General features: G+C 37.3%; 1 long non-coding RNA gene across 1 annotated transcript in view; it reads right to left on the reverse strand.

Moving 5' to 3' along the window:
• The window catches only part of LOC117179930, a 140,870-nt gene that overhangs the window by 115,852 nt on the left and 12,568 nt on the right, over positions 1–12,450 (reverse strand). Inside the window, exons 2-3 of the long non-coding RNA XR_004467972.1 lie at positions 4,346–4,586; positions 3,739–3,895 (exon numbers count right to left, since the gene is read on the reverse strand). This is a non-coding gene — a long non-coding RNA (uncharacterized LOC117179930). The remainder of the gene's footprint in view (positions 1–3,738; positions 3,896–4,345; positions 4,587–12,450) is intronic.

Genomic DNA, 12,450 nt, shown 5'->3' on the forward strand with positions numbered 1-12,450 from the left:
TTATAATCAGGGTGGTGACTTTCACGGAAAAGCCCGGAATTTAGTTAAAAGACCGGGAATTTACTTAGTCCAAGCTGCTGACCATCAGGCAGCATATTGTTGAGAGAATACGAATACTATCTGACGCTAAGAGAAGCCTAGAGCGGAGGGAGAGGTGGGTCAGAGAAAATCAACAGTTTCTCTCTGACCCATCTCGACTCTTCCAAGACCCTCCAGTTACTGTCGAACACCCACCCAAACCAGAGGAGGCCGAAGTATTTTCGAGAGAAGTCTACGAAGTTCAGCATAAACTGGACGAAGGCTCAGAAAATATAAATAGCTTCAAGGTGTTATGTGTTGCTCTCATAACACCTGCTAAAGAATGCCCACCCATCACTACCGATGATCTGAATAAAGTATTAAGAGGGATGAAGAACTATTCCGCACCGGGACCAGATTGTATCAAAACCTTCTGGTGGAAGAAGTTTTCTTCAACCCATCAGCATTTGGCCTGTATTTTCACCTCATATTTGAAGTCGGAAGAGCCAATTCCAGAGTGGTTGGTGGAAAGGCGTACAATACTCCTGCCGAAAATAGGCAACTTAGCTGACCAGAAGAATTACAGGCCAATAAATTCTCTGAACACACTTTATAAGATATTCACAGCTATCCTAAATGATAGGATTGTTCGGGCAATTGAACCTGTGTGGCAAGAAATGTATGAACAATAAGGCTCAAAGAAAGGCGTAGCCGGATATCGGGAGAACCCGCTCATCGATAGATGTATCTGCAAAGATCCAGCATTCTACCAGCGTGAACTATCGATGGCCTGGATTGATAATCGGAAAGCTTTCGATTCGACCTCTCATAGTTTTATCATCTGTCTTTTGGAAATTTTAAAAGTTCATCCGCAAATAGTCGGGTGCTAGCACTTTGCCAATCCGACGGGTACTTGTGCGGCAAACCTGCAGATCGAAAGTACAAGGTCACTCATGTATTTTACATGGACGATCTTAAGATCTATGCTAAAAACAGAGAGCAACTGCATCTAGCTCTGGGGATTGTCGAACCATATACTAAGGAAATTGGAATGGAATTTGGGTTAGAGAAATGCGCCAAGGTTTATTTCCACCAGAAGGTTCTGATACAATCTGGTCCCGGTGCGGAATAGTTCTTGATCCCTCTTAATACTTTTCTCACCTCCTCGGTAGTGATGGGTGGGCCCAGCCTATCTTTATGGCAAGTTGATGCATTCGTCTTTTGGTCTTATGATATACCGTTGGTTTTGTTTTACGGTACGCATCGGCCAAAGCTCACGCTGCATTATACACACAATAATTGATAGCCCAGAGGTAGGATTCACCGGAAAAATGTCCACGAAGCTCGTCATCCATTTCAGCCAGATCCTAAGGCTTGAGAGAAACCTTGGTGTTGATGTTTCTCCGCGTCGTAATGCATCGCTCTTCATCTATTGCCTGCCCGTTTCGACGTCATAACCATATACCCACGATTCATCCCCAGTTATAACCTTTTTGAGAAAATCAGCATCATTATTGACTTCATTCAACATCTCCTGAGCGATGGTCATGCGATGTATCTTTTGATCAAAATTAAGTAGTTTTGGAACAAATTTCGCTGACACACGTCTCATGTCCAAAACGTCCAAAACGTTCTTCAGGAACTTCTCTGATGGTAATTTGGCGATTTTTCAACACCATTTCTTCCACTGCCTGAACGTTTTCATCTGTTGTTGACGTGCTAGGACGTCCAGGGCGAAGTTCCTCTTCGACATCCTCTCGGCATTCTTGGAACAGCTTGTACCACTTATACACATTTTTCTTACTCAGAGTAGACTCACCGTATGCAACTGTCAACATTTCAAGAATTTTAGAGCATTGGATTCCATCTTTCACACAAAATTTAATGCAAACTCCTTGCTCCATTTTTTTCGAAAGAAAAAAATCGCCGAGCACACCAAACCCTTCTAAACTTTGCGCCTCTGCCAGAAAAACAGCACGAGCTATATACTCAAAACTGTAAACATATGATCGTGACGAGTGTACCAACACAACAAAACAAAAAATTTAAAACTTGAATATACGTAGCCCCCGAAAATTGAAAAGTCACCTTACTTTTTGAACACACCTCGCATATATATATTTAATTGTCCTAATATTGAATTACATGTTTACATGCATTTTTTATTACTAATTACAGCTGCTATTATTGTTACTGAAAATTTTGTTCTTCCTTTAATATTTATAAGAAGTATCAAGTTTTTTATGAATTTTATTTTTTTCTATGCATAACAACGCAAAGACAGGTCCACCTGATCGAAGCGCCATCTATTCGATTAATTTGAACTACGATACCCCTCCGGATGCTAAGAGAACAGAAAGAATGGGGGCGATGCCTTATAACGGCATGCGCCGTTTTTAGAACTAAACTCCCAAAGTGCTAAGACCCTTTTATCAAACACTCTCAGAACTAGTAAATTCTTTGGCGGGAAGATTCAGATGGCTTCTTAAATGCAAATTGATTATGTGTATGTATGTAACCTATAAATGTCAAGCAGTTATGATTGTTCAGGAGTCCTACAAATAATATGGTTTTATTACGTCTAAATTAAACCAGTATTTAAGTATTATATCTCATTTTAGCTACAATATACTATCTTGTAGATATTGTTAAGCTCTTTGTCCAAAGTAGATTTTGAGGTTAAAAACCTGAGATATCGAGCTATTTTTCGTATCGTTAATAGGTTATGGCGCCATCCAGAAGCTATAAAAAAGGGACCTTTGGACTTAAAAACAGTAAACAGTCACTCAAAGAGATTGACGTTTTCCGGTGATAAAAGTTGGACTTCGGAACCATTACTTTGAACTGTCACTCACTTTGATTGCCGAAAATCAGTAGGAGAAGCAAAGTGGCCTCATTTTTGTTTGATTATTCCACACCCAAATTAAGATTATAAATACAGATACAAAACACAAAAACGTCAGAACATTCAGATCTCGGCGCGCTCTTTAAAAACTTGAACCTGCGACACCTAACCTCTCAAGTTTTTTCAATATATTAGACTTAGAACGTTATAAGTTTATTCAAAGGCCTAGAGAACTAAAAACTTAGCGTACCCGCGTTACCCGACTAGTGTCCGGATGTACTTCGAAGTTTTAAGGTTAGAACTTACTTGTGTGCACGTTTTAGGATAAAACTAATAAATTGATTTTATTAGTTTCAAACGAATCTTGTTTGTTCAGAAACAAATAAGATGAACAATGTCTGTGTCTGACTCCGAGTTCTTCGATTTTATAGAAGAGTTTTGCGATACCATCAACGACAGGTAACGAACTTCACACCTCCGCAAATCTACGTAGAAGTCCAACGGAATAAAAATGCTAGTAGCGTTTGGACGTAAGACTGTGATGTGTGACAGAATGCAAAAGTTTGGAACTAAATTCAATCGCGCATGACCAAGATGACGGATTAGCGAGAGAATTCAAATTAGTTTACGGTTATACGTGATGTTACTAAGGCAGAATAAAGTTATATAAATGTTACAATAAATAAACAATATAAGTCAAACAATACCTCTCTCTGTCTTAAGGTTAAAATAATAATTTTGCTTAGAATAAATGCAACGCTAAGTCATCGCTCTTCTTATTACAAAATGAGTCATAGCACTATTTAATTATCCTTTATGACATTAAGGCGCAATAAAATAAATGTAAATGCAATAACTAAGGACTTCAGACTTACTAATATTTTATGTTTCAATTATCGAATGAATCACATTATGAGTCACGTCCTGTAGGCGGAGTAAAATGAACTATTTTACTATTGGGTAAACGATCGCAAAATCCCATGACGTCAGCATTTCCATTGGTTTTAACCAAAAAGAAGAGGAAACCCCCACCTAAAACAAAGGTGATAAATGAGCTTGCAGAGCGGGAAAACAGTAGTTTTTTTTTGTATCTCGGATCCGTAATTTTTACTTAAAACCTGCAACAATTAACTAAACAAATTGAAATTAAATCTGTTCTGACACTATGTAATTAAATCAAATCTCAAAGTAGAACGTTTAAATTATTAACATGTTTTTTAATCAAATCTCATAGTAGAACGTTTAAATTATTTATCATGTTTTTAATTTGTAAATCAGAAATTGTGTAACAACCAACTTAATTGTTTGTTAGATATACATTTATACATGCACATAGTATAATAACAATGGAACATTAATAACTTTAATGCGCTAAATAATATACTTTGAAGTGATCAGTTAAATCAAGATTTGATTTCAAACCCTTTATGTTCTCCCGGTTATGATTTTAATCATTCAACGGCAACAACGAATTCCACTAACCAGCGAATCAGTGTCCGACTACAATAGTATTAAAATTCTACTATAGAACCAGAGACGTAACAAATTGGTGACAGTGGTGGGACACTGTGCACCGAGGGAACTCCTTTCGGATCCGGACTGTGAACCGCTAAAACTATGTCGTATCTATGATGATGGTGAAGGCTGGATTTATATTGAAGTTTATCTACGAGAGGGCTACTATAAATTCTACGTTGCTCCAGAGCATGCACCTACTAGTTTCCTGCAATTACAATAAATATAAAGTGCATGTGTAAAAGACTGAACAGTTTTAAGGACAAATCATTCTTAAAAATCAAAAGTAAATATTTCAAAAGCCACAATCTTCTACCAGGGTTTTGGGTGGTTTTTCTCCCGGTAGCTAGGTTGTTGCTAATAGCACCGAGATTGTAAAAGATTGAATAGGGCCACCAGTTATTCCTCATAAATCGTAGGCTTAAGGAATTCTGATAATTTTATGAAGCTGTGGTATGGATGTACAAATAAATATTTGAAGCAGACAACTAGCCTGGTATGGAAGAGGATGGCTGGGCCGAGGGTCCTATCTCCAAAGAGATCTACAAAGTTTATGGTTTTTAAGAACAGAAGACTGTTTTCCGGATTAAGAAGAAATTGGATTATCAGTTATATATCAAGAATCTCCGTTGGATGAAGAGGTCGTGGAACGATAGGATCCAGTAAGCAAAAGCGAAAAAATTTAGCTAATAGATTTTATGCTTTCACGATGATTCGTTTTGATAAAAAGAGATATTTCGGATTTCACTCGTGTAAAAAACTATGAATTGTTTGCCGACGTTTCGTGATCATTGCAGTTCACATCTCCAGGGCTGACCTGAAACTGAGGTATCAGGTCATGTTGTTCTTAGGTATACTCTCTACGATGCCTGTGATTGGCCAGAGCGCCCCACCGTGGGGACTGGTCGAACTTGATTGGCCAATCAAGTCCTTTTTTAAAAATCCGGGAGAACGGAAAGCCAAATCGGATTGGTATTATATCCACTGTCACTATTTATGTTATTAGGGTGTTTTAAAATTTCTATTGCTTCTCTATGCTTTCTTGGAAATCTGTTGTGCGTTTCTGCAATGGCTGTTGTTTCATCAAAGAAAATGTTATGTCCTGTTTCGATATGATGTTCAGCTAGTGCTGATTGCGTGAAATGTTTTAGTCTGACTTTACTCTCATGTTCCTTAATACGCTGGCTAAACTTTTAAATTTATTACAAAAAGAAAACTCGGTTTTTATCAAATCTAAACTGTATCAAAAATGATTCATAAGTTTAAAATTGGCATGTACTGTATTCACTTAGAAATAAATTTTTAATAATTGAATATGGAATTGACTATCAAGCCTTCAAAAATACTTTAGTATTTTATTTTGGCACATTTGACATTACATCTTGAATCAAGACCTCCTCTTTTTGCCTATATTTATTTTTCATCTATTTCGCCTTCTCATAATAGGTGTACATTTGGAATCTCCCGTATAAAGGCAACTTTGTCGACGATTTTTTAAATTCAACAATCGTATTTTTGGTTCAGCGTTTTGAATAGTTTCCACAAAAAAATGTTGGATAGTGACGGTTTAGGTTTAAGTGAGTGTTCTGAAATATAAACAATGCACTGAATACATCTTTTTTGCAACTTATTTTAATGCAAGTTTCCAAATTCTTAAAAACTTTAGAAATATAAGGAAAATTGCGCAATGCATACGTCTAGTAAATATTATAGAATTACTAATAATATATTTCAAATTCTTCTTGGGCGAGTACAATTTTTTTACATACCAATAAATAAATGTTTATTTTTACAAACACTGTTTAAAGTTGTGATGTTTCGTCTTTATGAGGTATTCTACAATTGAAAATGATTCAAAATTGATCGACATTGCCTATTTTAAAGCTATTTTCCGTTTCCTTATTATTTAAAGGAATGTCCGAAGTCACGTGATTTCTCAGTTTCAGTGTGTGATGATAGCCTTGTTGCTTGAAAAAAACAGTGTGCGAGCAGCAGTGAATCGCGAAAGATCGTTGAACGATCTTTTCGGATCAGTAAATTGATTAACTCAATAGACCTTAATGCTTAAACCTTACCAAAATTTCCATATAAACGAACGAGTGATCTGTTTGGTTTTCAAAAATGGTCTTATTCTGCCAAGTATTCTATACTTAAAAATAAAACTTGAACTATTCATTATTTCTAACGATTCTTCTCTGTCTATTCATGATCTAGAAAAAATTAATTATTTATCGACATAAACATTAAATACAAAACATTCAAAAGTGAAAAATTAATACAGAAAAGACCATGTGTAAAATTTTAGTAAGTGAAAGCACAGGAAGTTGGTGGAAATTGTGACGGCTCGAGGTCACATAGCAAGGATATAAGCTGGTGACAACATCTTCGCACGTACTGTAAGGCAGTCGTCCTTCTCCAAACAGTCTGTACTGTACTCTTTCATGCTGTCATTCTTCACTGGATCGGTCTTTCATTATTCTTCACTTGAAGGAAGAAATAACAAGTTCGCCAACTGATATTCTGATGACTGTCAACACATTTAATTTTAGACGTCATCGATTTCTAACCTTCTCCAGTGGTAAGATGACAACTTTAATTTACTCATGATGAGAGAGGCTCGTTCTAGTAAACAAAATAATAATTCAGACCGCTGAATTATCAGCAACTGTCAATTTGAATTTCTCCTTTTGTTAAAATAGATGCATTACTCTATGAATTTTCAGAGATTTCTAAGGCGATTCGACTCACTGAAACTAATTTTAAGAAAATTGGAAAAGTCAATCTAACAGTGGCTACTGTCAAATCACGGATAGAACTTCTTGACCAACGCTGGAAGAGTTGTGAAACCCTGAATCTAGAAATTAAAGCTGGAACTACGTCGGCTGAGCGAGAGAATTTGGAATATTTCACAAAGTCTGAATATCTCGCTATTGAAGATGCTTATCTCAATGTGCGAGATTTTTTATATAATCAATTGATCTTCCTTACTCCTGAAACTAAGACTAATGAAAGTTCAAATCAGTCTCAAATTATTCGTCATTAATCCTTGACTGCTAAACTTCCTCAAATCACTTTACCGAATTTTTCAGGAAACTGCAAGGATTGGGAGAATTTCCGCGATTTATTTAATGTTTTAATAATTCAAAACGATTCCTTGTCAAATGTAACAAGATTACACTATTTGAAATGGTCCTTAAAGGGCGAAGTTCAAGGTTTTTTAAAACATGTTTTGATAACTGATGCTAATTTTATCTCCACTTGGGAGTCGCTAAAGACCAGATTTGACAACAAGAGAGCTTTAGTTTCAACTCATTTACAAGCCTTTATTAATCTTCCTAATGTGCAAACAATAATCTAGAAGAGTTAAAAAACCTACACAATAAAACAAATGAGTCATTGGCGGCTCTCAAAAATCTTAACCGCTTAACAGAACATTGGAGTGATTTACTTGTTTTTATAATGGTTAAAAAGTTTGATATTAGTACTCGCAAGGAATGGGAAGTGCATATTGGTTCTAGCACGGATTATCCCACTTATCAGCAACTTGACTCATTTTTGGAGACTCGCATACGTATTTTGGAGGCTATTAAAGCTTCAAAACCTGATGCGAGTTCTCAAGAAAAGAGTAGGGCTTCAAAACAATCGGGAGTTAGGAGTCACAATGCAACTTCTAGGTCAAAGTGTCTCCTTTGTAAGGATAATCACTCTTTATTTAAATGCAACCAATTTAAAGCTCTGGCTGTGGACAGGCGTAGGAAAGTTGCTACAAATAATAATATTTGTTATAACTGTCTCACGCCTGGACATCGACCTCATAATTTTGTTAGTAAATTTAAATGTTACAAGTGCGTTAGGAGACATAATTCCCTGTTGCATTCCGATGATTATAATTTAAATCCCACCTTACCACCAACTAACTCTGCGTCGGTTATTTCTCAATTGGCAGTTTCAGGTTCACTCACGTCACAATCAATGATCCCGGAAATTTCACCCTGGAAGTGGGTGAATCATGTTTCGCTTAAAGATGCGGCCAATAAAGTTTCGTTTCATTTTCTTAATAAGCATCCTAATTTATCGCGCTCAACCTTACTCGCTACGACTGTTATTTCCTTCCAAGCCGAAAATGGAAGAAGTAATAGATTTATAGTTTTGCTGGACGAAGGATCGGAATGTTGTTTTAATACCGAGTGAGCAATGAAAGTATTAAGTCCACGCTACAAAAACGTTAAAGCAGTACTATATGGGGTTGGATGAGTTGTTATTGGTTCTTCAAGAAAGTTAGCAGAATTCAATTTAATTCCTACAGAAAAGAACTTTCCTAAAGTCCACATCCAAGCTTTAGTATTATTAAATCTTACATCATATGGTCCTCCTGTAAGATCTGACGGGGGGAATGAAGATCAGTTAAAAGAGTTAGGGTTCGCAGATCCAAATTCCTTTAGGTCCCATCAAGTTGATTTGATTTTAGGGGCCGATAAATATGGCTCATGTTTAGTTCCTGTTCTCGAAGAGGGTATATTGGGTTCTCTTACTGCGCAAAGTACCGTTTTTGGTTAGATATTACCTGGGCCGGTTTAAGTCACAAATAAAATAGAAATTAACAATCCAGTTACAGCACATCAGGCTATTTCAGCAACAGTCTTGCATGAAGTCTTAGGAAGGTTCTTGGAGTAGGAGGAAGTTCCCTTAAAAAATACTTTCATAGATGACGAAATGTTTTGTGATGAGCATTTCGCCACGAATTACCAACGAACATAAGACGGACGTTACATGATACGCTTACATTTTAAAAACGGTCCTCCCATAAAAATAGGTGCATCTCTGGAGAGAGCTAAGATCGTTTTGAATAAAGTACTTCATCGTTTATCGGAGAAATCGGAATTATTGTTACATTTCTCCAGTTTCTTATCAGAATATGAAAGCCTTGCACACATGGAACTATTTTAAGAAAAGAAATTCGATAGTTTTCCACAAACTGTGTATATGCCTCATCATCCTATTTTAAGAGAAAGTAGTTTCACTACTAAGTTCAGGGCTGTTTTCAACGCTTCCAGTTAAACTTCCAATAATTCTTCCAGGAATTTTCATCTTCACATCGGTCTTAAGATTCTGAATGAATTAGTTTCAATCATTATGAATTAGAGATCACATCGCTTTGTTTATATGGCTGACATTGAAAAAATGCTTAGGCAAATTCTAGTTGACCCTCGGGATTCCGACTATCAAATAATTGTCTGGACTTCTCCTGATAAAAGGCTCATCGCTTATATACTTTTAACCATTACGTACGGTACTGCCTGTGCTCCTCATTTGGCTAAGAAAGTGGTTAAGCAGTTAGCTTATGATGAAGGAAATAGATTTTCTTTAGCCCAAACTATATTTGAAAATAATATTTATGTCGATGATGTTTTGTTTGGTGCAGATAGTGAGATTGAGGCTAAACAGGTGAAAGCTCAAGAAACACTGTTATTAGAAGCTGGCGTTTTCCATTTTCTATAATGGGCCACAAATGAACGCGAACTGTTAGAAGATTGTCCCTCGGGAGAACACGAACGTGCTATCGAATTTCCGTTAGCGGAGGATGCTCAGCTGAAGGTTCTAGGTTTATTTTGGGATCCTGATTCTGATTCATTCCTTTCTAAAGTGACTTCTTTAGTCGAAAATCCAAGAAAACGGATTGTTCTTTCATTAATAGCCAAGTTGTATGATCCTATGGGTTAGATAACTCTCGTCATAATAGTGGCAAAAATTTTAATGCAGGAACTTTGGCTGCATAAACTCGACTGGGACGACAGACTACCTGATGATCTTGAAATTCAATGGTTAAATTGTCATGGTTCTCTGGAAAAATTTGAAGCACTTGAAGTCCCCATATGGACACAACAACTGCAGACAAACTCTGAATTCGAGCTTTCATGGTTCTCTGGAAAAATTAGAAGCACTTGAAATCCCCATATGGACACGACAACTGTAAACAAACTCTGAATTCGAGCTGCATGGCTTTTTTGACGCTTCGTCAAAAGCTTATTAAGCTTCCTTTTACATTAGAATTCTTTATGAAGATATAAAGGAGGCTCATGTTTGTCCACTAATAGCTAAATCTAAAGTAGCTCCTGTTAAATATGTATCAATTCCTCATTTAGAGTTGTGTGGAGCTGCATTGGTAAGTAAGAAACTTAAGTTTGTCATGGAAACTATGTCATTGGATAAAATACCTTTGTACTGTCACGCTGATTCTGTAACAGTTTTAGCTTGGCTAGGAAAACATCCTTCCAATTGGCCTGTGTTTGTCGCCAATAGAATTTCCCTAATTCATGTGCTCATACCTCGCGCGAAATGGCGATACATTTCTGCTAAAAATAATCCAGCCGACTGCGCTACTCGGGGACTCACGTCTGAAAAATTGATAAGACATTCCTCATAGTGGCAAAGCTCACCTTGGTTAATTTTGCATTCCTCAAAATGGCCTAAATATCGTCACGCAGCCCCCTCGCAACCAAATTTATAACAGCGGTTACTAGAGCGTCATCACATTTTGAGTGTGATCAAAAGCCCATTTAACTTGATGCTTAAATTCTCATCTTGGCCAAGATTGCTTCGCGTAACGGCCTATTGTAAAAGGTTTATTGATGGCTTCGTATTCAAGCACTCAAAACTTAATAAGCCTAAACCTTAATTTTCAACCATTTCTCTTAATGCGATTGAAATCCAACCTGCTGTTATATTTTCGATTAAATGTTTCCAGGCATGCTCCTATCAGTTTTGATGCGAAGCATCCTATCATTTTGTGCGTCACCACATAAGTGAGCTTTTCGCCACGCATGCTCACCTTCGATATTTACACGGTGATCAGCAATTAACTTTACATACGCTCAGGCAGTGTTACTGGGTTTCAGGAGCTCGCTCATTGGTTGAATGACTGATCAACGGTTGCCTGGAGAGCACACGTGAGAGAGCGGCTTTGTCTCAACAACTTATGGGGGACTTACCCGCATTTAGAAGCTTGCCTCAATTCCCGTCCTGCTGCCCCTCTTTCAAATGATCCTGAAGACTTTGCCTATCTTACACCTGGACATTTTCTGTTTGGAGTGTCTTTGACCAGCATTTCAGAACCCTCATTGGAATCTACTTCGGAAAATCGTTTAAATGGATGGTGATATCGTTTTTGTAAAAAATTGATTCGCTAACGCCTTCTAGATGGTTGTTAGGCCGTATAATTAAACGCTACAAGGGTAAGGACGATTTAATACTTCTGTTCGCGTAAAAACTGCCAGTTCGGAATACGAACGTCCGATTACTCAGATTTGTCTGTTACCAGTCTGAGCGAAAGGAATGAGCGAAATCACTCACGAGGCGGGCGGTATGTTTGAAGTTGTGATATTTTGTTTTTATAAGATTTTCTACGATTGAAAATGATTCACAATTGATTGACATCGCCTATTTCAAAGCTATTTCCAGTTTCCTTATTATTTAAAGGACTGTTTGAAGTCACGTGATTTCTCAGTTTGAGTGTGTGATGATAGCCTTGTCCCTTGAGAAAAACAGTGTGCAAGCAACAGTGAGTCGCGACAGATCGTTGTCCGATCTTTTCGGATCAGTAAATTGACCACGGGACATTGGAAAAGGGGCAGGGATATGACTTTATATTATTTCTGTGACCTGTAACGGGGATGCCTTCCCGCTCCACGGGACTTTGGAATAGGGGCAGGGGTGTGACCTTATATTGTTTCTGAGACCTATCAAGGGGGTGCCTTCCCACCCCCACGAGACGTTGGAAAAGGGGCAGGGGTATGATATTACATTATTTCTATGACCTTCCCGTGGTGAAGAGCGTGAGTAGGTACCAAATTGAAACCAATAGAGATATATAAATATACATAGTATGAACAAAATCGTCGGTTTACGCTACTCGGACCCCACCCAAAAATTGTAGAAAAAGTTTTTTCGAAAAATTCGACTTGTACCGAATCGGGAATTTTATTTTTCCATGTAATTCGAGCGTCCTTGTAAAAGTACAAAAAATTTGCTGTAATTATAATTTCGACATCTGAATCTTGACGGTGTTTTTCCTT

Source organism: Belonocnema kinseyi, chromosome 9, assembly GCF_010883055.1.
Source record: "Belonocnema kinseyi isolate 2016_QV_RU_SX_M_011 chromosome 9, B_treatae_v1, whole genome shotgun sequence".
Classification (NCBI taxonomy): domain Eukaryota; kingdom Metazoa; phylum Arthropoda; class Insecta; order Hymenoptera; family Cynipidae; genus Belonocnema; species Belonocnema kinseyi.